Source organism: Meriones unguiculatus, chromosome 4 (assembly GCF_030254825.1).
Source record: "Meriones unguiculatus strain TT.TT164.6M chromosome 4, Bangor_MerUng_6.1, whole genome shotgun sequence".
Classification (NCBI taxonomy): domain Eukaryota; kingdom Metazoa; phylum Chordata; class Mammalia; order Rodentia; family Muridae; genus Meriones; species Meriones unguiculatus.
In genome coordinates, this window is record NC_083352.1 from 138,254,762 (window position 1) to 138,279,458 (window position 24,697).

Here is a 24,697-nt window from a genome sequence, read left to right on the forward strand (position 1 = left end):
GCCACAGAGGGCCTCTGAAAGACTCTGCCCTGCAGACTATCAAAGCAGGTGCTGAGACTTATGGCCAACTGTTGGGCAGAGTGCAGGGAATCTTATGAAAGAAGTGGTCGCTTTTCTTAAGTTCACGTAGAGCGGTATTGAGGAGCCCAAAACACTGGTGCAGTGACTTGCTTTCCTCAAAGCCTAGACAGAATGTGCAGACCTTTAAACTCTGCACGTTGCTGCTTCCAGCATCTCCATGGGCAACGGTGCTGTTGCAGCTGGACTCCTGAGAGGCAGGGCGAAGAGTGCTCTGAGTGATGGGGGCGCAAGGAGGCTTGACATTGGGATTCCGCACTTAGCGGCTGTGTGCAACCCCAGATGTTGCACATGTCTCTGAAGAGAAGAAAGAAATAATTAGGAACATGGTCTGAAATTTTGCATAAAGATGTTTGTGAGAAGTGACATTTTAGAACAGCCTAGGCCAGGGTCATAATTATTTATTTAGAGAGACTGATAGAACCTTCCAGAGCTGGCGTGTTCATGGGGACCACCGAGAATTAATGGACCCTGCTCTACTGAGGAGGATGATTCAGATGTTAGCACCTGATGAGAATAAGTGGCCATTATTGCTCGCATGGTGCCAGTGTGGTTCAAAGGCACTCTGCGATCCTCTGCGCCAGACATTCTGTCCCACGTCCCCTATACACAATCCTCTTCTGAGGGCAGAGAAAGGAGAAAGAGGTAAAATCTGCAGGGCTGGACATTTTGCATAATATATAATTGACACATGGTCAAAATACACGCTAAGCGTTATAAGTGGGAAAAATATGAAATGGTGCAAAATCTGAAATTTATATGAATGTCTGTATCATGCCAGGAGTGAAAAGCTGATCATCTGACTTCATGTAACAGGTTGCAGTCAAATTGCAGCCTATTTAAATATCATCTAACACTATTTTCAGGCTATTTGTGAGTATGTGTGAAACAATAAACTTGGCAGTTAGGTTTGAGTCCCATTCCTAGGACATCTGAATATACGTGTGTGTGTGTGTGTGTGTGTGTGTGTGTGCATATACATACATACACACACACACACACACACATATATATATATGGAAATATATATATATATATCCCAAGGTATAAAGTTAAAAATCTCAAAAATCACTTTTCCTAGGCATTTGCATAAAAGATTTGACTTGGTTTGAGTCAAGTACTGTAAGTAGGTTATATCAATGGCCTCTTCTGCAAACTTGGACAGAAGGAAGGCAGCATCACAGCTGCTTCTGTAGTGCTGGAACATTCTATTTCTTGCTCTGAGTGTAACTCCTAGGGTGTGTTGCTTTGTGAAAACCCATGCAGACAACACTTCTTCAGCAAAGGGTTTGCTTAAAATTCTTAGTTTTGGAACCTACTTGTCCATCCAAGGATACATATGTGCAAGCCAGCAGATGGCAGCTTTGGTAAACAAAAGATCAATTGTGGGGAAAAGGTTCCACCTTTCTTCACTCCAGTAAGTGTATTGTGTGCAAACCTGCTTTTTGAAAATTTTCAGAGCCTGGAAGACATTGCAACCACAGCAGCCACAGAGTCGTGTGGAACAGTTCAGGGAGGCTCTGAATTTGATATTCTCTGGGGTAGTCGCTGCTCTGGCATCGGTTCCACATGGCGGATATTAGCTAGAGATACTGTCGCTATGTGCTGCATTATAGATGTGGTCGAACCAACTGAAACATTTAACATATAGATTTTTATATTTTGAGGTATTTTGGAAACAGTCCAAGTGTGTATCCTCTAATCTTCTTGAAACTCTTAATTTCAGCTAAAATGTCCCCTGCATTATCAGAGCTTAACAATGTAACAGTATAAAGGACAATGAAATAAAGTCCAGCTCATACCTTCGGGTGTCACATGATGCCAGGCTGCTTCCTGCTTCCGTCCCCTCCACAGCCCTGAGGTGAGGAAAGAAAAGAATATGTTGCTTGCCTACACCTTTGAAAATGAATTCATAGGGCACATTTTTCTTTTCAGCACTGAGGAGCGGTACCATGATTTTGCATCTTTACTCCTAATGTACATCTGCCCCTGAGGTTCGCTTACAGTCCCCCCTTTTTTTCTTTTACCTCTGGAGAGTTGTGATAAACCTATTGTTTATAAATCTAGAGCTGTGCAGTTGTGAACTTGCGTGTAGGAGGGCAGGAGGAAAGTGAGCGTGAGCCCAGTGTGGGGCAAACAATGGTGTTTTTACTTGGCTGTGACAAAGCATCTGACAAAATCAACGTAAGCAAGGAGAGGCTTCCTTCAGCTCCCAGTCTGAAGGTAGAGTCAGTTATGGCAGGCAAGGTGTCTCTACGGTGACAGCAGGCACGCGGGGCAGCTGGTCTCACCATGTCATGTGTTCAGTCAGATGGGAGAGAAACGGATGCTGAGGCTTCCTGCTTCCCTCCTTTGCTTTCACTCAGTCCTGGACCGGGGTTACCCAACGGTGCCTCTCACAGTTCCTCAACCAAACCTCTCTGGAAACAGTTACACAGATATGCTCAAAGGCTTTTCTCCTGGGTAATTCTAAATTCCATCAGGTTTACAATGGACACTGTCACAGATCCTGTTTGTTTGTTTGTTTTAATGGCTCTTGATCAATGGTTAATCTGCCCCTAAGTATTTCTCTGAGGTAGTTTGCCTTGCGTGGAAGCCAGCCTCTGCTGGGCCATGACGAGGATTGGTGGTGTACTAGTGCTTCATCTTGGGCCTGCACACCAGCTCTGGCCTTGCTAACCCCTGTTGAGGTCCTTTTCTACTCTTGGATGAAGCGCCCATGTGACTAGGGGCATCCTAGTGCTGAGTGAGGGTGCTGCTGCCCACTCATGGAAGGTATGGGAAGTGTCAGAAAATTAGCACTGCCAGAATCAGTGTTCAAATAGAATTTCAAAATCCCTGGTGTCTCAAAAAGGATTATCCCAGGGTATGAGTCTTTGAGATTCTGAGAGCTCTCTGGTGATAACCGGCTTGTTTAACCCAAAGGATTATGGGCACCTCTTTTCTCACCTCTTCAACATCTTGCAGGTGTTTCCTGAACCTCAGGAACACACTAATTGAAAACCACACCCCTGCTGAGGGTCAGCCTCTGTGGGGTTCTGAACTAAGGCAAACCCAATAATATGGGCTCCAGTTTGGAGCTCTTGCAGTTGAATCTGTTGTTTTATTTGTGGAGGTTTCTTGATTCAAATGCTTTTTATTTCACTTTCACTACCACAGGCCTGTAATTAAAGTCCTAACATGAACTTGGAATATTGGTTTATTTAAGTCGGAAGGTGTATTATATGTCTTTAATAATCTATTTTATAAAGTTAATTATCATCTAGCATTGTCTGGGTTGATTCTCTCTCCCTATACTCATCTTTGAAATTCAGTATAATTGCAAGCAAATGACACAGAATGCTTTAACAATAAGGAAGATCTTTTGTTTCCTTGAGAAAATGGTGAAATTTTATATACAGGAATTGTTAGAGAGGCATAAGACATTTTAATTATTGAGATTCATTCTACCTGCATTGTCTTCTGGCCTTGGTCTCCCTTTTCTTTCTCCACATTCCCTATTCATTTTTTCCATCTGGTTCCCAGGCTGTCAGCTCATTTTCAAAGGTGACCCATATCAGAGGACTCCTGCAGAACCCATGGCAGGAAGAAAATACTCTTGGCTAATGGCACACCTCTCCGAATTTGTTTTCTTGGTACTACGTTATATCAAAAACATTGTCTGCAGGCACTTCATGGATGAAAGGCTGCTTGTTGGGATATCCTCTAACGGGAAAGTTCTTGTAGAATCATGTGCTGCAGTCAGACCCAGACATCCTCTGGGGACAAACTCTCCAGCTCAAATACGCAGATAAGGGACTTTACCGTTTTCAGTTGCTTTTCTTCGACAGACTTGAAGCTTTTTGAGCAGTTTCTTGTGAGATAGCGACTGACCCTTGATCACAGAAATCACCTGGTTCGTTCTCTTCTCATCACTTCACCAGGAAACAGTTTTGTTTAAAAAAGAAGAAGAAAGAAAAAAAGAACTTTCCATTCTTGTTCTGGAGGATTTTGACCAATATCATTGCCAGATCTCCTTCTTTATAACGACAGTCTCAAAAATAAACTTATTTATTTAATTTAGTTAAATGATTAAGTTGACGTAGAAAGGTCTTGGAGATCTTTTTTTAACATGAGCGGCAATAGGAAGCCAAAGAGGAAGCTTTCCTTGGTGTGTTGGTATTTTCTCTGTAGCTGCAGAAGCTGAAGGCTGGCTAATAGCCTGTACACAGCTTCTGAGAAGCTCAGGATGGTCAGATGCACAGAGCTCCCTTGAGGCTGGGGGGAGTAAACTGTGGAGATGAGAGTCTGTCTGTGTTTTCTGTGGACGAGGGCGTTTGCCATAAAGGAGACTGTGTGATTAATACATAGTTCTGTTGCTTGGAGCAGGTTTTTTTTTTTTTAACATTTTATGGTCTGAATTTTATTTCTTTGCAAAACAAGCGTTACCCTTTCACTTAGTCAAACATGCTTGCACAGCACCCTTGTAAAGATGTCAGAGTTCTAAAATCCGCTGAGCACAGAGGGGCCATTTATCTGACATCAGCTGTCCCTTCCTGAGAAACCCACTTCTCACACTTAGAATTTTCCATTCAGTAAGATTTTTAGTATCTCTCTGTGTTTCAAGTGTTAATGCCAATGTGTTAGTGGGGAAAAAAATGTCACTTCCTATCATCTCCATGAGCTGGAACATTTTATTTTTTGTTTGATTTGACCACAGCTGTAAGATCTTTAACCCTACCCCTGCCTGTTTCTGTAAACCTGGTCTTTTTGTTCAATGGACATGTTAAATGACCTTCTCAGCACTGATGTTTTCACCCATGGATTAGCGCTTTTCTGTCTTCCACGTAGAAGCTCCTTGTTGTTGTGGACAGTGGTTCATGAAGACTCACAACTGATAGAAGTCCACAGAATGAGCATTGGCAAAGGGCTTCACCCCGTATCACCACCCGTCCCAGAGAACCTCACAGCAGAGTGCAAACAACCGAAGAGACACCGGACACGGAGACGTACTACAAACAGATCTCTCCTGGTCCTAACACATCGCTCTCATGACCTTACTACAGTGATGGTGCCCTGTACAAGGCCAGTGCAGAACAGAGACTGTCAACATCTCCTCAGGGTGGAGGAGGGCTCGTGAGTCCTCATCACCCCTCCCCCAGGGATGGGTGGCATTTTCTTTGGGGACATATCCACTGATAAGTTGCCCAGGTACCAGTAAGTGAGTTTTCAGCCATTCTCCAGCTGCAACTTCAGTTAAACTGAGCCATGCTCACAGAGAAACAGTAGGAGGGGGACCTGCCAAAGAAGTTGAGGAGGAGAAGGAAGGGACATGTGTGGGAATGAGAATGAAAACATAAAAATCTGTTATAAACACACACACACACACACACACACATACACACTCAAACCTGTCAAACAATAAGTAAGATTTAAAAGAAGATTGTTCACTTTGTTGTGTTTGTGTTTTTTATTATTACTTTTTACATTTTTTCTCTATTTTATTCACTCTACATTGTTCCCTCCTCCACTCCCAAGTCCCCTTTCCCTTTCTCTCCCCTCCGCCTCCTCTTTTCCTCAGAAAGGGGAGCTCTCTTTCCAGTCCACTCCAGCTCGTCAAGTTGCATCAGGACTGAAAGTGTCCTCTTCCCCTGTGGCCGGGGAAAGGCAGTCCCGATAGGTAAAAGTGATCAAAAAGCTGGCAAGTGAGTCCATGTCCAATGCAGTCCCTACTTCCCTTACTAGAGGACCCACATGAAGCCTAAGCTGCCAATCTGCCACAACTTTGTAGAGGACTTAGGTCTAGTTCATGCGTGGTCCTTAGTTGATGCTTCAGTCTCAGCAAAACCCTCTGGGCCCTGGTTAGTTGGCTCTGTTGGTCTTCTTGTGGAGCTCCTGTCACCTCCAAGTCCTTTTCTCTTTCCCTTTTCTACCAACCTCCCTACACAGCTCCCAATGTACGGCTGGGAGTCTCAGCATCTGTTCTGAGGTGCTGCTGGGTAGTCTCTCAGAGGACAACTCTGATAGGCGTCTGTCTTCAGGCTTAGCAGAATATCATTCATAGTATCAAGGGTTGGCACTCTCTGACAGGGTGGGTCTTTGGCTAGGTATTCCCTCATCTCTTTATCCCTGCATGTCTTGTAAGCAGGGTAAACTTTGGATTGAAGTTTTTGTTGGTGGGTTGATGTTCCCTGCCCTTTATTAGAATACTAGTCTAGTAAATTTCAGCCATATAGTACAGGATAAACATACTATGCGCTACAGAGCCAAAGAAGATAAATAATGAGGATGTAAGGGAAGACGTGTAAGTCTTACTCTGAAGGGGAGATAGAATAAACAGAGGGAGTGGCTGAAGAAAGGGAACAAGGTAGGAGAGGAGCACAGAGAGTTAAGAGGGTGGAGATCAGACCTGAGGAATGGTGAGAGGACAGAAGGCCTGTAGAGAAAAGAGAAACTGAGGGTGGGGACATCTCTGTGACAAGCTGGAGACCTAAGTCAGGGTAGGCTCCTGGGAGGCTATGAGGGGGATTTAAGCAGAGACTCATAGTAGCAGAGGCCATAGAGACTGAAGAGGACATCCTCTAACTAGATTAGTTGTGTTTGCATTTTGAGTGCACCTCTCAGTCAAGCAAATGAGAAATAAAAGAAATTTTAACCAATGCTGGGGAGAAGAGACCATTTGGGGTTTTAGACCTGATAGGATAGGGTTAGATAGAAGGGGAGGAGGACCTTCCCTATCAGTGGACTGGGGGAGGGGCATAGGAGGGGAAGAGGGAAGGAGGGTAGATTTGAGAGGGAACAAAGGAGGGGGCTACAGATGGATACAAAGTGAATAAATTATAACAAATAATAAAAAATTTTAGAAAAGATAAAAGCAGATACTGGCTTTCCTCTGTTCATTCACACCTCTGTTATGAACCGCAGCTAAGAGAAGGTCAGAGTAGCTAAGGCATCTGCTGGCTGGAAGTGGCAGTATCCAAACTGTCAAAGAATTAGGGAGTTGGGTTTACCTGCCCTCGGACTTTTTGATTCATGTCCAAAGGCCTGTGAGCAAGGCAGAACAAAGTCTCCGTGGTTGGGAGGCTGATTCTATGGGCAGGTTCCTGCCAGATGATCCTTAACACTGGATTCTGGAGGCGTTCTGCTGTCTTCTCAACCTCAGTTCCATGATCTCCTTCCTCTTCTCACGCCTCTAAAACAGAATTTATTTCTTTTTCCCTTCCATTTTAACACTTATAGAAATGATATATACATATCAATTAAGAATTTGAAATACAAATTTTCAAATGTTACCATTATGAAGTAGTACAAAATTATAGGTTAATGTAAACATTTATGTTAGTGAATTAGAAGGGCGATTTGGATACTTTGAAGTATTTAAATCATTTTATATGTTGATAAAATTAAAGATTTATGTATCACCCAATAGTCATCCACATGTTTCCTATATGTGTAAGACAGTGATAATAATTTTATTTATCTTGTAGGCTATTGTGAAGATAAAATTATTTACTACTTATCAAATGCATTTTGCATATTTAGCTTTCATAAGTTGTATGTTAGTGATGGTGGTAGTATAACATCATTATTTTTAGATTTCTAAGTTAGAGAACATCTTCCAATGTTCAAAAGGAAACATACACAAATGTCCTAAAAATACTTTTGTAATGAGAAAAAAATTTGGAAAGAACATCACACACACACATCAAAATGACATAGGTAAAATGTGCTGTATTTCCCTGATCTTAAGCTGTACTATAGAGCAACAGTAATAAAACTGCATGGTACTGGCATAGAAACAGAATGGTAGATCAATAGAATCGAATAGAAGACCCAGAAATAAACCCACACACATACAGATACTTGATTTTTGACAAAGAAGCCAAAACAACACAATGAAAAAAAGATAGCTTATTCAACAAATGGTGCTGGTCTAATTGGATGTCTACATGTAGAAAAATGCAAATAAACCCATATTTATCAGCCTGTACAAAACTAAAGTCTAAGTGGATCAAAGACCTAAACATAAAACCAGACACACTAAACGTGTTAGAAGAAAAAGTGGGGAAGAGCCTTGACCTCACTGGCACAGGAGACAACTTCCTGAACAGAACACCAACAGCACAGGCTCTAAGATCAAGAGTCAATAAATGGAACCTCATGAAACTGAAAAGCTTCTGTAAAGCAAGGACACTGTCATCAGAACAAAGTGACTGCTTACAGACTGGGAAAGGATCTTCACCAATCCTACATCTGACAGAGGGCTAATATCCAAAATGTATAAAGAACTTGAGAAGTTAAACACCAACAAACCAAGAGGATTCTCAATAGAGGAATATTGAATGGAAGATAAACACTTAAAGAAAAGTTCAGCATCCTTAGCTATCAGGGAAATGCAAATCAAAACGACCCTGGGATTTCATCTTACATCCATCAGAATGGCTAAGGTCAAAAACTCAAGTGACAACACATGCTGGAGAGGATGTGGAGAAAGAAGAACCCTACTCCATTGCTGGTGGGAATGTAAACTTGTATAACCACTTTGGAAATCAATCTGGTGCTTTCTCAAACAAATAGGAATAGTGCTTCCTCAAGACCCAGCTATACCACTGCTAGGTACATACCCAAAATTTTCTCAAGTACACAACAAGGACATTTACTCAACCATGTTTGTAGTAGCTTTATTTGTAATGGCTAGAAGATGGAAACAACCCAGATGTCCCTCAGCTGAGGAATGGATACAGAAATTGTGGTACATTTACACAATGGAATACTACTCAGCAATTATAAACAAAGAAATCATGAAATTTGCAGGCAAATGGTGGGAGTTAGAAAAGATCCATCTTGAGTGAGATAACCCAGAAGCAGAAAGACCCACATGGGTATATGCTCACTCATAAGTGGATATTAGCAATATAATATAGGATAAACATACTAAAATCTATAGTCCTAAAAAAGCTAAACAATAAGGAAGACCCTAGGGAAGATGCTCAATCATTCAGAAGGACAAATGTGACAGATGTTGGAAGCAGGAGAAGACAAGGGACAGGACAGGAGCCTTCCACAGTCAGCCTCTGAAAGACTCTACTGATAGAGGTATCAAAGCAGAGGCTGAGACTCGTAGCCAAACTCTGGGCAGAGTGCAGGGAATCTTATGAAAGAAGGAGAAGATAGAAAAATCTGGAGGGGACAGGAGCTCCAAAAGGAGACCAACAGAGCCAGAAAAAATGAGCCCTGGGGGCCCTGCAGAGACTGATACCCCAACCAAAGACAATGCATGGAGAAGACCTAAAACCCTGGCTCGGATGTAGCCCATAGACTCAGTCTCCAAGTGGGGTCCCTAGTAAGGGGAGCAGGGGCCTTCTCTGTCATGAACTCAGTGACAGGCTCTCTGATCACCTTCTTCTGGGGGGTACAGCTTTGCCAGGCCACAGAGGAATACAATGAAACCAGTCCTGATGAGACCTGATAGGCTAGGGTCAGATGAAAGGGGAGGAGGACCTCCCCTATCATTGGACTAGGGGAGGAAAATAGGGGGAGAAGAGGGAGGGAGTGTGAGATTGGGAGGAGATGAGGGAGAGGGACACAGCCAGGATACAAACTGAATGACTTGTAATAAATAATAATAATAAATTTAAAAGTGTGCTGTATTTACACAATGGGATACTGTGTGATTGTTACCTGTAGCAATATGGGTAAGTCTCAGAATACTGTTTGTTAAAATAATTACAGAAGGAATATGCAGATTGGGATAGCAGTTACGCGTCTGCCATATGCAGCATTCCACACTGTGGGAATGAATATGTGCCTAGGAAAGTATGGGAACAATGGCATCAGAGACCTGTCGTGTTCAGTAGGGTAAAAGGGCTCTATGGTGAGAGGTTGTGCTGATTTAGGCTCAAATATGTTTCCTAAGTTGAGTGATGGATGAATGAGCATATGTCACAATTGTTCATTTTGTGCATATTAAATATCACACAGCAAATTTAAAAAGCAATAAATAGCAACAATAAAATAAAAGACATCATCATTCACGAACTCACTCTTGTTTATCCATGCTCTGGGGAAAATAGAAGTCAACTTAGACTCACTTTGACATAAGAAGTCTTAGCTAATGATATCTTTGCTCAAATTATATCCTCTCTAAGGAGCTGAAAAGAAGAGAAATTCAAAGAAGCAAATGTTTATTACTGGCAGCTCATAAGGTTAATGAAGGCAAGGTGGTTTGCACAGAGCTAATTCCATCCCTTGCATATCAGTAAAACAGCACCGACTCTAATCATCCATTTGGCTGTGCCTCTGGTGCCCTCAGAAGCCATGGTCCTGATGCAGGTCTCTGAGTGGAAGTGACTTATTGTCTGTTTATGTCTAGACGCTTCTCACGATGTGGTCTCCATGAGGGTAACTGTCCATGTTGGGATGTTTGCTGTGTTCAAACTTCGAGAGGGCTGGGATTCGGTTAAAACTATCTACCAAAGCCAACACCCAAGAGACACCTACCGTGTGCCTCAGACTGCAGGAGACATTAGCTTGGCCTTACGATGAGTTCTGAGGAAAACGTGCCAAAAGGAGGTGCTGCTTAGACAAAGGCACAGAGTGACCCTGCTCCAGAAGGCCTTTGTCTGATGCCAGGAAGACAGGTCTGCTGCTGTACCAGACCCACTTTACTCACAAAGTGGATGGGCTGGCTATATTCTTAAATGTTTTCCCCAAAGTCTGGATTCATTCATGGCAATCTGTAGCATAGAAACTATTGTCATCCATAATTAATACTAAAAAACAAAAAGGGATATTGTTATAGGAAAGAATGAGAAACAGTCCCCACTGTGTTCAGCCTTTTTAGTTTTCCAGCAGAGTATTAGTTACGGGCTTATTTTAAAACACAGTCTTGGAGTTTGCACACCGTGACTTAATTGTTCAAGCCCATACAAATCCAGGGAAGTTACTGTGGAGCCCATTGACGGGGCATTTCCGAGAGTGACAGGGTGTGCCAGCTCTGCGGCGTGACCACAGAGGGGCCACAGCGGGGTGTCTGAACTGGAAAGTTGCCTTGGGAAAATCACTGCAGTCATGGCAAACGGTTGTGTGCGTCCCTTCATCCGTCAGAGAGTCACTGCACAAACACACGTCCACGGAGCAGCGAGCGGAGGCTGTCCTGCATCTCCCATTCCAGGCCCCGCGGCTTTCTCCAGAGGCTCTGGCAGCAGACGCAGTCAGCTTTGTAGACCGTGGTTTTCACGGCAGCTGGAGGGGAAACCGTTAGTGAGTGAAAACAAGCGGACATGACCTCGTTCTTATTTTCATTAAGAAGAAGACAAAACAAAGAAGCCAGCAGCACACAGGGAGGGACAGGATCTGCTGCAGTTCTGCAGCGCGAGGGCAGATGGATCTTCCGACTCTGTGTGCGTGCGCATGTGTAGCGTGTGTACGTGTGTGCAGGTGTGTAGAGAGTCTGCGTGTGCATATGCAGTGGCCGCAGAGGGCCACGCCATGAGTCTTATTGCTCTCTACCCTCTCTGGTGAACTCTCTCACTAAGTCTGGAGCTCGCTAATCTGCTGGAGTCCTGGGCCATCAAGCCCTGGCCTTCCCAGGTCTCCACTGCCTCGGTGCGGGCCTTACACTAGTTTGCTACCACATGCAACTATTTGCGAGCGTCCTGGGAACCTGCATTTGGGCCCTAGGCTTGCATAACACTGTATTACTGAGTCACCTCCCTAGCCGTGGGGTCTGCTTTTCCAAATAAAGCCCTGATACGCCGGCGGTGGCAGTTAACGAGGTAGGGGATATTTCAGAAAACTTTCTTTGAAGGAAGAACTGAGACTAACAAAGCACGAATTAAAATAAAATTAGCGATGTTTACTAAAATTACAGCATGTGTACAAATTGCCACAACATATATCTTACACAAACTCCCCAGACAAAAGACAGTTAAGATACTATGACTGCTTTTGGTGAAGGGCTAAAGAGCCGGAGTGGGGAATTTGAATAAATCAGCAAAACACAGGAGAGGCTTTGAAGGCTTGTGAGTGTCCTGTACCCTTAGCTGCTGAGTTTCCTGACTTTGAAAAGACTCGCTCAAGATCATCATCGTCATCATAACCCAATGACAACAAAGCAAACTTTATCCTGACTTGAACCCAAGGAAGACAGCTGTGCACATGTAAAAGCCATGACTGGACTTGACTAGGACAGGGCTCAGTATGTACTTCCAATAAACATTTCTAATAAATATTTGTTGAGTGCGGTTAAGGGCAGCATTATCTGTCATGATACGACTTTGTGAACTGTGGAAATGAACTAAATATTACGTGTAGGCATTCTTTTGAGATAAAATGGCTAAATAAGTGACAGTGCAGCTGTAGCATGTTCAAGGACAGTGGCTGGCCAGTGAGAATGTGACCATGGGCTGAGGCTGGGATTAATGGGACAATGGACATCTGCAGAGTGCCCACTGCAGCTTTTCTCTGCCCTAGCATCTCAGTGGGCTTGGTTGACTGACAGGTTCTGTACTCTGAAGTTCAGATGATGATGGGAGGGGGATTGTACTTAGAGAATTGTATTTATTGTATAATCATATTTAGTAATGTACTTAGAGAAACAATAAATCAGACATTCTATGAAGGAAGAAAAGATAAACTGTGTGGATTAAAATTAATATGACATCTCTGAAATGGTTGTAAAACTCATTATATCTTTATCAAAGTTTTTTTAATAAATCAATCAATACATTTGACTAAACGTAATATGTGTATTTCTTTTGGGAAGTTGCTGTTTCATTATTAATTTTTGAACATATAGTCATTGAAGGACAAAAAAATGAGAACAGCAGCAAGTTTCTGTGTTATCCACCCATGAGCATACTTTCACATGTATAGTTCAGTGATATTTGTTCTAATTATATCTAATTGTATCTAACTGGTTTATACAAATCATTTTTATTTATAATGTATATGCAGAATAAATCAGGCTTTTGTTTTTCTAATAATCTTAACAATTTCCTTTTTAGAAAGTGTTTGTCTGAAATGGGTTGGAAATGGAAAAGAAAAGCTGCTCCTTCTAACAGGTGGCCTGGACACCATTGGCCAGACTAAAGCGAACAAAGACCAGGCAGTAACTGGTGTTAAAGAACCTCCACATAGAACCAGACACACTAAACCGCTTAGAAGAAAAAGTGGGGAAGAGCCTTGACCTCATTGGCACAGGAGACAACTTCCTGAACAGAACACCAACAACACAGGCTAGAAGATCAACAATCAATAAATGGAACCCCATGAGACTGAAAAGCTTCTGTAAAGCAAAGGACACCGTCCTCAGAATGAAATGAAAGCCTACAGATTGGGAAAGGATCTTCACCAACCCTATAACTGACAGAGGGCTAATATCCAGTATATATAAAGAACTAAAGAAGTTAAACAGCAAAAAATCAAGTAATCCAATTAAAAAATGGGTACAGAGCTAAACAGAGAATTCTCAAAAGAGGAATGGCAGAGAAATGTTCAACCTCATTAGCCATCAGGGAAATGCAAATCAAAACGACCCTAAGATTTCACCTTACACCCATCAGAATGGCTAAGATCAAAAACTCAAGAGACAACACATGCTGGAGAGATTGTGGAGAAAGGGGAACCCTCCTCCACTGCTGGTGGGAATGTAAACTTGTACAACCACTCTGGAAAGCAATCTGGCGCTTTCTCAGACAACTAGGAATAGTGCCTCCTCAAGATCCAGCTATACCACTCCTAGGTATATACCCAAAAGATTCTCAAGTACACAATAAGGACATTTGCTCAACGATGTTTGTAGCAGCCTTATTTGTAATAGCCAGAAGCTGGAAACATCCCAGATGCCCCTCAGTGGAGGAATGGATTCACAAATTGTGGTATATCTACACAATGGAATATTACTCAGCAATAAAAAACAAGGAAATCATGAAATTTGCAGGTAAATGGTGAGATCTGGAAAAGATCATCCTGAGTGAGCTATCCCAGAAGCAGAAAGATACACATGGTATATACTCACTCATATAGACATATAATATTGGATAAACCTACTAAAATCTGTACAACTAAAGAAACTAATCAAGAGGGAGGACTCTTGCTAAAATGCTCAATTCCTATCCAGAAAGGCAAAGAGGATGGAAATCAGAAGAAGGAGAAAAGAGGGAACAAGTTAGGAGCCTGACACAGAGGACTTCTGAAAAGCTCTGCCCTGCAGACTATCAATGTAGATGCTGAGACTTACGGGCAACCTTTGGGCAGAGTGCAGGGAATCTTAGGAAAGAAATGGGAAACAGTAAGATCTGGAGACAGGAACTTTACAAGGAGAGCAACAGAACCAAAAAATCTGAGCACAGGGGTCTTTCCTGAGACTGATATTCCAACCAAGGACTATGCATGGAGATAACCTAGAACCCCTGCACAGATGTAGCCCATGGCAGTTCAGTATCCAAGTGGGTTCCATTGTAATAGGAACAGGGACTGTCTCCGACATGAACTGAGTGGCCTGCTCTTTAATTACCTCCCCGTGAGGGGGAAGTAGCATTACCAGGCCACAGAAGAAGACAATGCAGCCACTCCTGATGAGACCTAATTGACTAGGATCAGAAGGAAGGAAAAGAAGTCGTCTCCTATCAGTGGACTTGGGGAGGGGCATGCATGCAGAGGGTGGAGGAAGGGAGGGATTGGGACGGGAGGAGGAAGAGAACCACAGGGGGGATACAAAGTGAATAAAGTGTAATTAATAAAGAAAAAAGTAAATTAAAAAAAGAAAGAAAACAAGAGCCAAAAGAAAAGCACAAATATTAACTAATGGAGGCATAAGGAGAAGGGTAAATGGACTTGAGTGACACTTGAAAAGGTACCTATCTAGTGCTCTTAACAGAGCATAAGGCAGAGATCATCAGGCTCCCCAAAGTTGTCTGACTCAAGTGTGTAAACACTAGTGTTTTCACAAGGAAGAACAGCACTTCTGGGAGTTCCTTGATGTTCCAGCTATTTCCCATGAGGCACCAGTTCCTCCTCTTAGGATTTCTTCTGAGCAGCCTGTGCTTGCTTTAGTTTGGAAGTTGATAGCTTTCTTTTAATGGGTACATGGTTTACTGGAGAGGGGACAGTTTTAGATTTTAAATCCTAGACATGTCTAACATTTAATGCCCCAATACAAGGTGTGTGTGTATGTGTGTGTGTGCGTGTGTGTGTGTGCACGCGTGCCATGCGTTAGTTTGATGTACATAGGAAAACATGATGTACATGAGGTGGAAGGTTACAGAATGAACACTGAGCTCTAAGCATACACTAGTTACAATGGGACTGAGCCAATCCAACGTGAGTGGATTTCCTGAGGGGAGCCAGAGTTCTCCTATCAGTATTCATAATACAACATTTCCTCAGACTCTAGGCTGCCAGTGAGAGGCTGAGAAGTCACATCACAGTTTATATGACAGTGGAAGGGAAGGAAAGAGTGAGATGAAATTTAGAGACATTGAAGAGTTAAGTTAGGAGGTGACTTTTCTGGATATTCTTTTTAAGTAGTTATATCTTGACCTCCTAACCTAACTCCCCATATCGTATGACCTTTGGGCAGCCAAGACAACTGTGACCTCAGCCACTGCAACAGCATGTACACAGTCTAGACTCAGATCTGACCACTCAGAGGAAAAGAGAGACACAGGCCGGCACTTAAATGAGAGCTGGCAGGACTTGGGCATGAGGAACAGGAAGTAGATCAACTTAGACAGCGCTGGGGAGGAAGCAGGATCTTAAAGGATAAGCAGCAGAGTGTCATTATCACAACTTCACCTCATTTTCATTCCCAGTTCCTTACTTACAGTATGATACTCCAATCCCTAAACCAGAACAAGAAAGGTGAAATCTTTCCAAATTTTTCTTGGTTCTTGGGGAAGCTTCAGAGTAGTTTCACACTGGTGAGAATGAAAAATGATCTTCCTAACAAAGATTATGACTTTAATCATATAAATTCATGGGTATGCAATGATCAAATCATAGTGGTTGCCATTTCCATCTTAAATGTTTTTTTCATTTTTGTTAATATAACGGTTGTATATATTTATAGGGTAAGGTGTGATATTTAAGTACACAGTCACAAAAAATACAGATGAATGAAGGTAAATAATGTTTCCACCTCTACCATCTCTGAGCTTTGAGTCACTGAACGCCTTCTAGCTATAAGAAAACCTGAAGTAGGACATTATGAGCTATAGTCACTATTATGTGTTGTAGAACTCTCCACTTTGTTATTTATGTGTAGTTGAGCTTCAGAATTTATTCTCCAACCTCCCTAAAGATTCTCTTCCTCCAAACCATTCTAGCTATGAGTAATCATTGCTGGACATTTATTTTTAAACATCCACATATAATAGTGAACACAAGATATTTGTGTTTTATACTTGATTTATCTCACTTTGCATGATGCACTCTTACCCCATCCATTTTGCAATAAATAAGTTATTATTGTTTCATGGTTAAATAATACCACACAGTGTACATATGTCCACACTGTCTCTGTCCGTTTATCCACTAGGGTCATGGAGGTTGGTCTGTGTCTTAATTGTTATGGACAGTGAAGCAGTAAACATCGATATGCCGACATCTCTTTGATATGTCGATATCACTCATTTCCCTTGGAAATATACCTAGAAGCAGGAGAGCTGAAGTATAGGGTAGGTTGATTTTGTTTTTTGAGGAAACTTTCTCACACAATAACAAAAATAAGCTGAAAATGAAAAAAAGATATAAATTCAAGACCATAAATTATGAAATTCCTAGATGAAAACATGGAAGTAACATTTTTGGATATTTATGTAGCCAATGGCTTTCAGGACCCCTGAAAAGCTCAGAAGGTGAGAGTAAAGAGGTTACAGCAAGCTAAGAGACTCCTGCTCAGTGTAGGAAACAGAGACAGGGTAAAGCCAAAGCCTAGAGAGTGGGGAAATGTCTGCAAACTATTATCTGGCAAGGAGTTAATATCCAGAGCATACCATAATCCTAAAACCTAGCAATAACCCCCTAAATAGTTCAAAATAAGTAAAGGATGCTAAGTATACAGTCCATAAAACAAATGCAAGCTAAGAAATTTATGCCAAAAGACTCAGTTTTGTTAGCCACTGGAGAAATGCAAATCAAAATTACAGTGGGGTGCTTAGCAGAGTCAGAATCACTTATCAAACAGACAAAGACAAAACAGGGCAGAGCATGTAGCCCAAAGGGAGCCGACACACTGTTTGGAGAATGGACAGCTCTTTAGTGTGCTGCTGGGAAGCTTCAGAACTCAGGAACAGCTTCTCAGAGCAACCGTCCTCTCTCTGCCTGTCTGCCTTCCTTTCATCTGTTCCCTTTCCCCCAGGAGACAGATAACAGGGACAAAATTTCTCTCTGAAGACTAAGCCCAGAAACAAATTTTCCCTTTCTTTCCACACATGAATTCTCACATCTATCTTTACTTGCTCATAAGCTCTTCATTTCAGAAAAGGTCTTGCCCCTTGCCCTGGAGAAAGACGTGCTGCACAGAGCAACACCAGATTCGCGGCTTTGGCAAGTTTCTCTCCTCAGCTGTGCGCACTGGAGTACATCCTTTGTGTCCAATTACTTTCTGCATGGTTTTCTATGCCACTCATGCCTATGCAATGAGGTGTCTACAGTCAGACCTCAAAGGAGAGGAACTTGAGAATTTCTGCGCAGAGGAACACACGGAGCCTCACAGGCTGTTGAAGACAGTCTCATCCAGGGTCTGTCAGAGCACTGCACCTCAACTCTCCAGACGCAGGTTTCCTGTCGGAAGGAGATTCCAGAATTTATTTTCCCTACCTTCATATGTTGTTTATCTTTATCCCTTAAAACACCCTGCGTAATAAGCTGCCAGGTTTAAATAAACGTTCTTCAGTCTCTATGAGGCACTCAAGTAAGTTAATACCCTTCACAGAAGGGTATTCAGAAATTCTAGAGCCTTGGACTTGCATGCGGCATGGGAAGTGATGGAGGGTTGTGGACAGAGCCCTTGTCTGTGGGATCTGATGCTGTCTCCTGTGTGATAAAGCAGAAGGAACTGAATGAGAACTGCTCACCTAGGCCCACAGCAGAACTATTGGCTCACAGGGAAGGAAGTCCTAGTTCTTTTTGGGATTGTGAACTTATGGTTAAAAAAGCCCTGAATTAGAGATTTCCTTCCCTCTATATTATCAGAGGACAGAAAGAGTCATATTGGAAAGGAAGTCTAAAAGAAATTGTTTAGTCTACATAAATATATAACTTTATGAGAGGAAACTCTAATAAATAGCCTCTTTCTTGTGATGACTAATGCTAAAACTACAGGTGGTGTTCCTGGCAGAGGCTTGGGCCTCTGCACACAGCGACCTCATTCCAGAATGGTTCCTCTTTCAGGGTTTGCCTCACTCCAAGCTCAGCAGCACTCTCTTCTATTGGAAAGGAACAGGGCCTCTTGCTGCTTCCCAGGAGTCCATGGTGTTTCTGGAAGACAGAAATGGAAAGCTGAGCTTTCCTGTTCCATTCCCAAATCTTTCTCTGTGTTCCCCAGCCTCAGCTCTGTAGACCTCTGTTGTTACTTCTTTGCTTTGCTTTGATCCTCAGCTTTGAGTCCAGACATGCAAGCCTCAGAATGCTTCTCTGCTAAATTAGAGTACTCACCTGAAGGTTCTATCGTGCGACTACTTTTCATCACAGCTGAACATCTAGGTTGTCAGCTTCGGCACAGATAGAGTGGGAGAGGAGCAGTAGAAGTGACCATGACAGTTGAGGCTTGTTTATTGTTACCATGGAAACCGTTGGGATGGAAAAGGTAGAGAAGAGCTTCAAAGAGTTTGGTTCAAAAACTAGAGGTGAAACTCTATCCACGAGGACTGCAATCCCAGCAAACCCTTGGCACTCAGTGCTTCTGGGAAGCCTCCAGCCTCCTCATTTCTCATGTGCACTTCACAATGCTGGCTTACACAAGTACAACCTGCACAATCCAAATAATGTTACTTGTGTGTGTTTTTAGGACCATGTGGTATTATATTAACCACTCAGTGCGCTCTTCCTTGGGAAAGACTATTTCTCCTGCTTTCAGCATTCCTTGTGGGAAAACTCACAACTGCCACTTCACTAAACCGTTAAAATTCACTAACTACATTCTAAATATTTATCCTTATACCCATGGATAAGTGCTGTCTTCACCACTTACCTGAGGAAACTTTGCTTTGAGACCGTCAAAGGAAAACGTAACCAATCAAAATGCAGAGTTGTGGAGCCCTTTCCCACACAATACATCTATAGCACAGCACAGTTCCTGTACCTAAGGCTCAGGGATCATCACAGAAGAAGCAATGGAAAGATTGTAAGAGCCAGGGAAATGGGAAGTTTCCTTTAACACTGTGTCTCCTAGGAAGTCAGAAGCTGTACCCATGAAGTCTCACTAACATGGCTGCTTAAACCTGAGTGGAACGAGAAGGACACCAATAGATATGCTGACTGGGAAGGAAGGGAGAGGTTAGGAGGCCCTTGACAAAGAACTACAGCCAACTTAAGATCCTTTCTTATTGTCGCCTGTGCCCTCGGGTCAGATTAAGGACGGCAAATTCCTCCTTTTCCAAGGATCTCTCACCAACTTTCATTTCCTAGCTGCCCCGCTCTCCATTTGCATTCTAGACATTCTCCTAATGTCAAGGTTTTTCTTTGTATCTCTGTAACTTTCTGATTCTTCTCTGCACATCCTATCTAACAAAAGCCCAGACTACTGTAATGGGCATGGCGCATGTGTTTCCTAGGTCACTGTGGTAATGAGAAATGAATTTCAGTAGAGCTAACAGATAAAGCTTTGTAATAAGGTCATATTTCTTCCAACAAGAAAGATATTAGTCCCCTATGATGAGTTCACGAGATGACATCAAAGGCACTGTAGGCTACACATTCCTGCAGGGAGGTTGCAGACAAGTTTATTTTTTTATTTTTTTTTAAGCAAAGAAGGCTGAAAAATAAGTGTGTATTTTGGCTTTGCTTTTTTTGGCCATGACCCAGGCTCCAGGGTGGTATACAAACTGTCTTCAAAAGAGAAGTATCTTAAATGCCAGGAGAAAATAATGTCATGGGATGATGGAAAGCCAGAAACTGCATCCTGAATAGGAGAACCAATGAAGACAGCAGAGTCCAGTGCAGAAAAGGCACACAGCTCAGAGGAGGAAAACCTTGGGCGTCGGGAAAAGCCTCAGAGTGATTATCCCTGACAGATCCGCTCTCTATCAAACGACAACAAGATGCTCTCCCTCAAAAGTCTGACGATAAACAAGTATCATCCCAAAAGAAATTCAAACAATTTTAATAAACTAACAGATTATAGTATGTTTTATAAGATCCTGTTGATGCTTCAAAAGCCAAGAGTAAGAAAGGTATGAAAGGCATAAGAAAAACCAAAAACACAAGGACAAATATCAGTAATTGGAGAATAAACTACACAACAGTGAGAGGCTTAAAAATGCTGTACCATCAGTCTTCATAAGAAAGCCCATACCTTTCACTGCAGCCTGGGCAGCAGAAAGAATTCTTTAGGGGCACATATTTTAGTATGTTCATCCTATCTTATAGATCTATATAAGTGAGTATATACCGTGTGTATCTTTCTGCTTCTGGGATACCTCACTCAGGATGATATTTTCTAGATCCCTCCATTTGCCTGCAAATTTCATAATTTCCTTGTTTTTAATTGCTGAGTAGTATTCCATTGTGTAAAAGTACCACAATTTCTGTATCCATTCCTCTGTTGATGGACATCTGGGTTGTTTCCAGGTTCTGGCTATTACGAATAAAGCTGCTACAAACATGGTTGAGCAAATGTCCTTGTTGTGTACTTGAGCTTCTTTTGGATATATGCCTAGCAGTGGTATAGATGGATCTTAAGGAAGCACTATTCCTAGTTGTCTGAGAAAGCGCCAGGTTGATTTCCTAAAGAAGATAAACAAGAAAGAGGACCTGGAGTAAGATGATCAATCCTCACTTAGAAAGACAAATGGGATGGACAGGGGAAGTAGGAGAAAACAAGTAACAGGACAGAAGCCTACCGCAGAGGGCCTCTGAAAGACTCCACCTAGCAGTGTATTAAAGCAGATGTGGAGACCCATAGCCAAACCTTGGGCAGAGTGCAGAGAATCCTATGAAAGAAGGGTGAGTTAGTATGACCTAGAGAGGACAGGAGCTCCACAAGGACAAAATATATCAGGGGACGGGGGCCCTCTATGAGACTGTTTCTCCAACCAAGGACCATGTATGGATATAACCTAGAACCCCTGCTTGAATGTATCCCATGGTAGCTCAATAACCAAGTGGGTTTCCCTAGTAAAGGGAACAGGAACTATTTCTGACATGAACTCAACAACTGGCTCCTTTACCCCTCCCCCCCCCAGAGAGGAACAGTCTTTCTAGGCCACAGAGGAAGACATGGCAGCTAGTCCTGAAGATACCTGATAAGCTAGGGTCAGATGGAAGGGAAGGAGGACCTCCCCTAGCAGTCTACTTGGAAAGGGTCAGGGAGGAGATGAGGGAGGGAGGGTAGGATTGGGAGGAATGAGGGAGGGGGCTAAGGCTGGGATACAAAGTAAATAACCTGTGGTTAATATAAATAAAAAATAACAATTAAAAAAAGAATTCTTTAATCAGAGAGATTGTGAGCCACTTCCATTAGTTTAGCAACCATGGCTTTAGTCAGGATGAGATTTATTAAAATACCAAGACATGAAGTTCTCCCCTCATTGTTACAGCATCCAGTGATGGCAAAGTCCTATTTCTTTGTGTCATCTACAAATCTACAATTTGCCCAAACCCTACAAGTTTTAAAATTATTTCCATCCAGGTGGGTTTTAAAGTCAACTTGATGTAACCTGGGAAGAAGAAACCTCAGGTGAAGAATGTCCATTATTGGATTGACCCTGGCTGTGTCTGTGAAAGTGTGTCTTGACTGGGGAGTGATGTAGGAGGGCCCAGTCTACTGTAGGCGTCACCATTATTAAAGTTGTATAAGAAATCTAGCTAAGTGTCAGCCAGAGAAGTTTCTCAATAAACACAATTCCTCCATGTTTTCTGCTTCAGCTCTTGCTTAAGTCCCTGCCTTGACTCTTTTCAGAGGTTGACTGTGATCCAGAAATGCAAGCCAATGAAATCTTCCTCCTAAAAGTAGCTTCTGTTATTATTATATTTTTAATCACCGGAACAGAAAACCAAGCCAGAACACTTAGTCACTGTGGTTGCCTAAGCAATATATGCAGCATGTGCCCTTTATTCTCATAAAGTGACAACAGAATGCTTCAGTTACAGACATTAAGATCTCTGCTTAGAAGGCATTGGCAGAAATAGATTCTAAGCATGCTACTGTTGAAAGGTGAGACCTTTATGGCCTTTAACTGAAATCTCTGGCTAGTAAGAATGTGCATGCCTCTTCTGTTCATCTTCTGTTGGGTATGGAGAGTTAATGCCCAGCTGAGCTCTGATGTTCTATTGAAGACCTTCTGTGCTTGGTTTATTTTCTATTCCCATTATAAGGTCTTCTGGCACTTTCATTTATCTGATCAGATTTTGCTTTTCCTCAGTTAATTTAGTTTCTGCCTTAACACCTGCTTCCATGATCCCTTTGCTTGTCTATTTGTCTTGTGTGTTGTCTATGAGAAAAAATTTCTCTAGGAAACAGGTTTATATAAGTTAGCACAGTGTGAACAGATGCTTAGAATCTACACAATAACATTATGCAAACTTCAATGTATGTGCTGGGAGAGTGGAGAGAATCCTTATGTGGTTAGTGGATGGAAATGTCCCTAGTTTCATCTGAAACATTACCGTACACATTCAAGACTCTCAGCAACTCCAAGATGGATAAATAAAAAGGACTTTCAACTAGACATTCTATATCTGTCAAGTGTTGGAAACACGAAGACATTCTTTAAAGAAGCAAGAAAAAATAGCTTACTATATTTAGGGAGAGACAATCCCTTACTGGTTAACTATTGCTGAGGAATTATCCAAGCAGAGGCAATGGGACAGCACAGTCGAAATGTGGGACAAAGTGAAAACAAGAAAAACATTCAGAATTCCTAACGCATAATTCAACCAAACCAAATGCTTACTGGTCAATAATATAACACACAGGAAAACTACCATTGAAAAAAGAAGGCAAAACAAGAATATTCTCAAATAAGACCTGATAAAATTCATGAATTCCTTATTCTTTAAAAGAACTATAAAAGAATTCTTTCAAGTTTAAAATAGTTGATGTCATAAGTAAATGGAACCAAAAGGTATGAAAGAAAAAAGAAAAAAACAGGAATAGTTAAGACACAGTTATATAAAAATTAGTTTGATCATAAAACATTTAAAAGTAACAAACTATATTGTGATTATAATATAGGTCAGTATCATGACAATCTAAGCAATAATTGGTACAGAGAAAGGATGAAATGAAGCTTAATTAGAGCAATTAGAATTAAAGTAGTCTTAATTAGAAGAAGATTGAGGTTAGAGTCACGTTGTAATGTCTTAGAAAATCTATTAAAATACTGAAAGAATAATATAAGGAAATTGTAGGATTAAAATGCTAGATAAAAATATTTAACACATACTAAACAAGGCAGTCAAAGGAATAACAAAAATTCAAGAGACACAGAAAACAAATGACAAAATGACATACATGAATACAGCCAGACAATATTAATACAAATTTTCTAAAATTTCTGATCATATGGCAAAGAGTGAAAGACTGAATATAAAGTATAATTAGATATGTTATCTATACAATACATGCCTTTTATTTAGAGACACCTCGAAAATAGAAAAAGATGTTCTGTAAGTTGAAACCATGAAAATGCCAGATAAACCCACTTTAAAGTAAGGGCTATGGTTAGAAACAAAATGAGACATTTTACCGAGAAAAGTTTAGCACATCAGGAATGCATAGTCATGCTGGGTGTGGTGGTGCATACCTGTGATCCCAGCACTCAGGGAGGAAAGGGGATCTCTTTGCATTTGCAGCCAGCCTGGTCTACAAAGCAGCCCAGAACAGCCAAGGTTACACAGAGAAACCCTGTCTCAACAAAACAAAACAAAACAAAGCAAAAACAAAGCCCCCAAAGAATATATAACACTATTTTGTGTGTGGTAACACACAGCTATAATTGCAGCAAGTTAGAAGACTAAGGCAGAGGATTTCATGGTTGGAGCTCGAGCGGCACGGAATGAGTCAGCCTGCGCTATAGACTGTGACTCTATCTCCGAGCGCAAAGTAAAATAAGTGAGAAAGCATATAATAATTTATAGGTATGTATATATATTATATATCTCCACTAACATGTTTTTTGATACATGAAGCTGATAAAAGCAACATTTGCCCCAAAATTTGAGAAATTAGGCAAAGATGTTGATGTTTGTCTCTTCTAAGTGGCATTATAGTAGAGTTTTTAACTAGTGACATGAAGAAAAATAAAATATAGATAGGAAATCACAATGTAGAACAGGTTGGCCTCAAAGTCACATAGATCCGCCTGCCTTTGCTTCCTGAGCACTGGGATTGAGATGTGTGCTAACATGTCCTACTTTGATTTATGGACCACAAGCATCCAGAGGCCAGAAGACAGCATTCAGTCCCCTGGGCCTG

General features: G+C 41.7%; 1 long non-coding RNA gene across 1 annotated transcript; it reads right to left on the bottom strand.

The window, feature by feature from the left end:
• Positions 1–278: 278 nt before the first annotated feature.
• Positions 279–24,126, bottom strand: LOC132653548 (uncharacterized). Its single transcript, XR_009591276.1, has 3 exons — positions 24,027–24,126; positions 1,881–1,934; positions 279–375 (listed from the first exon to the last, which is right to left on the bottom strand). It is a non-coding gene; the product is annotated as an uncharacterized LOC132653548 (long non-coding RNA).
• Between the last annotated feature and the right edge of the window lie 571 nt (positions 24,127–24,697).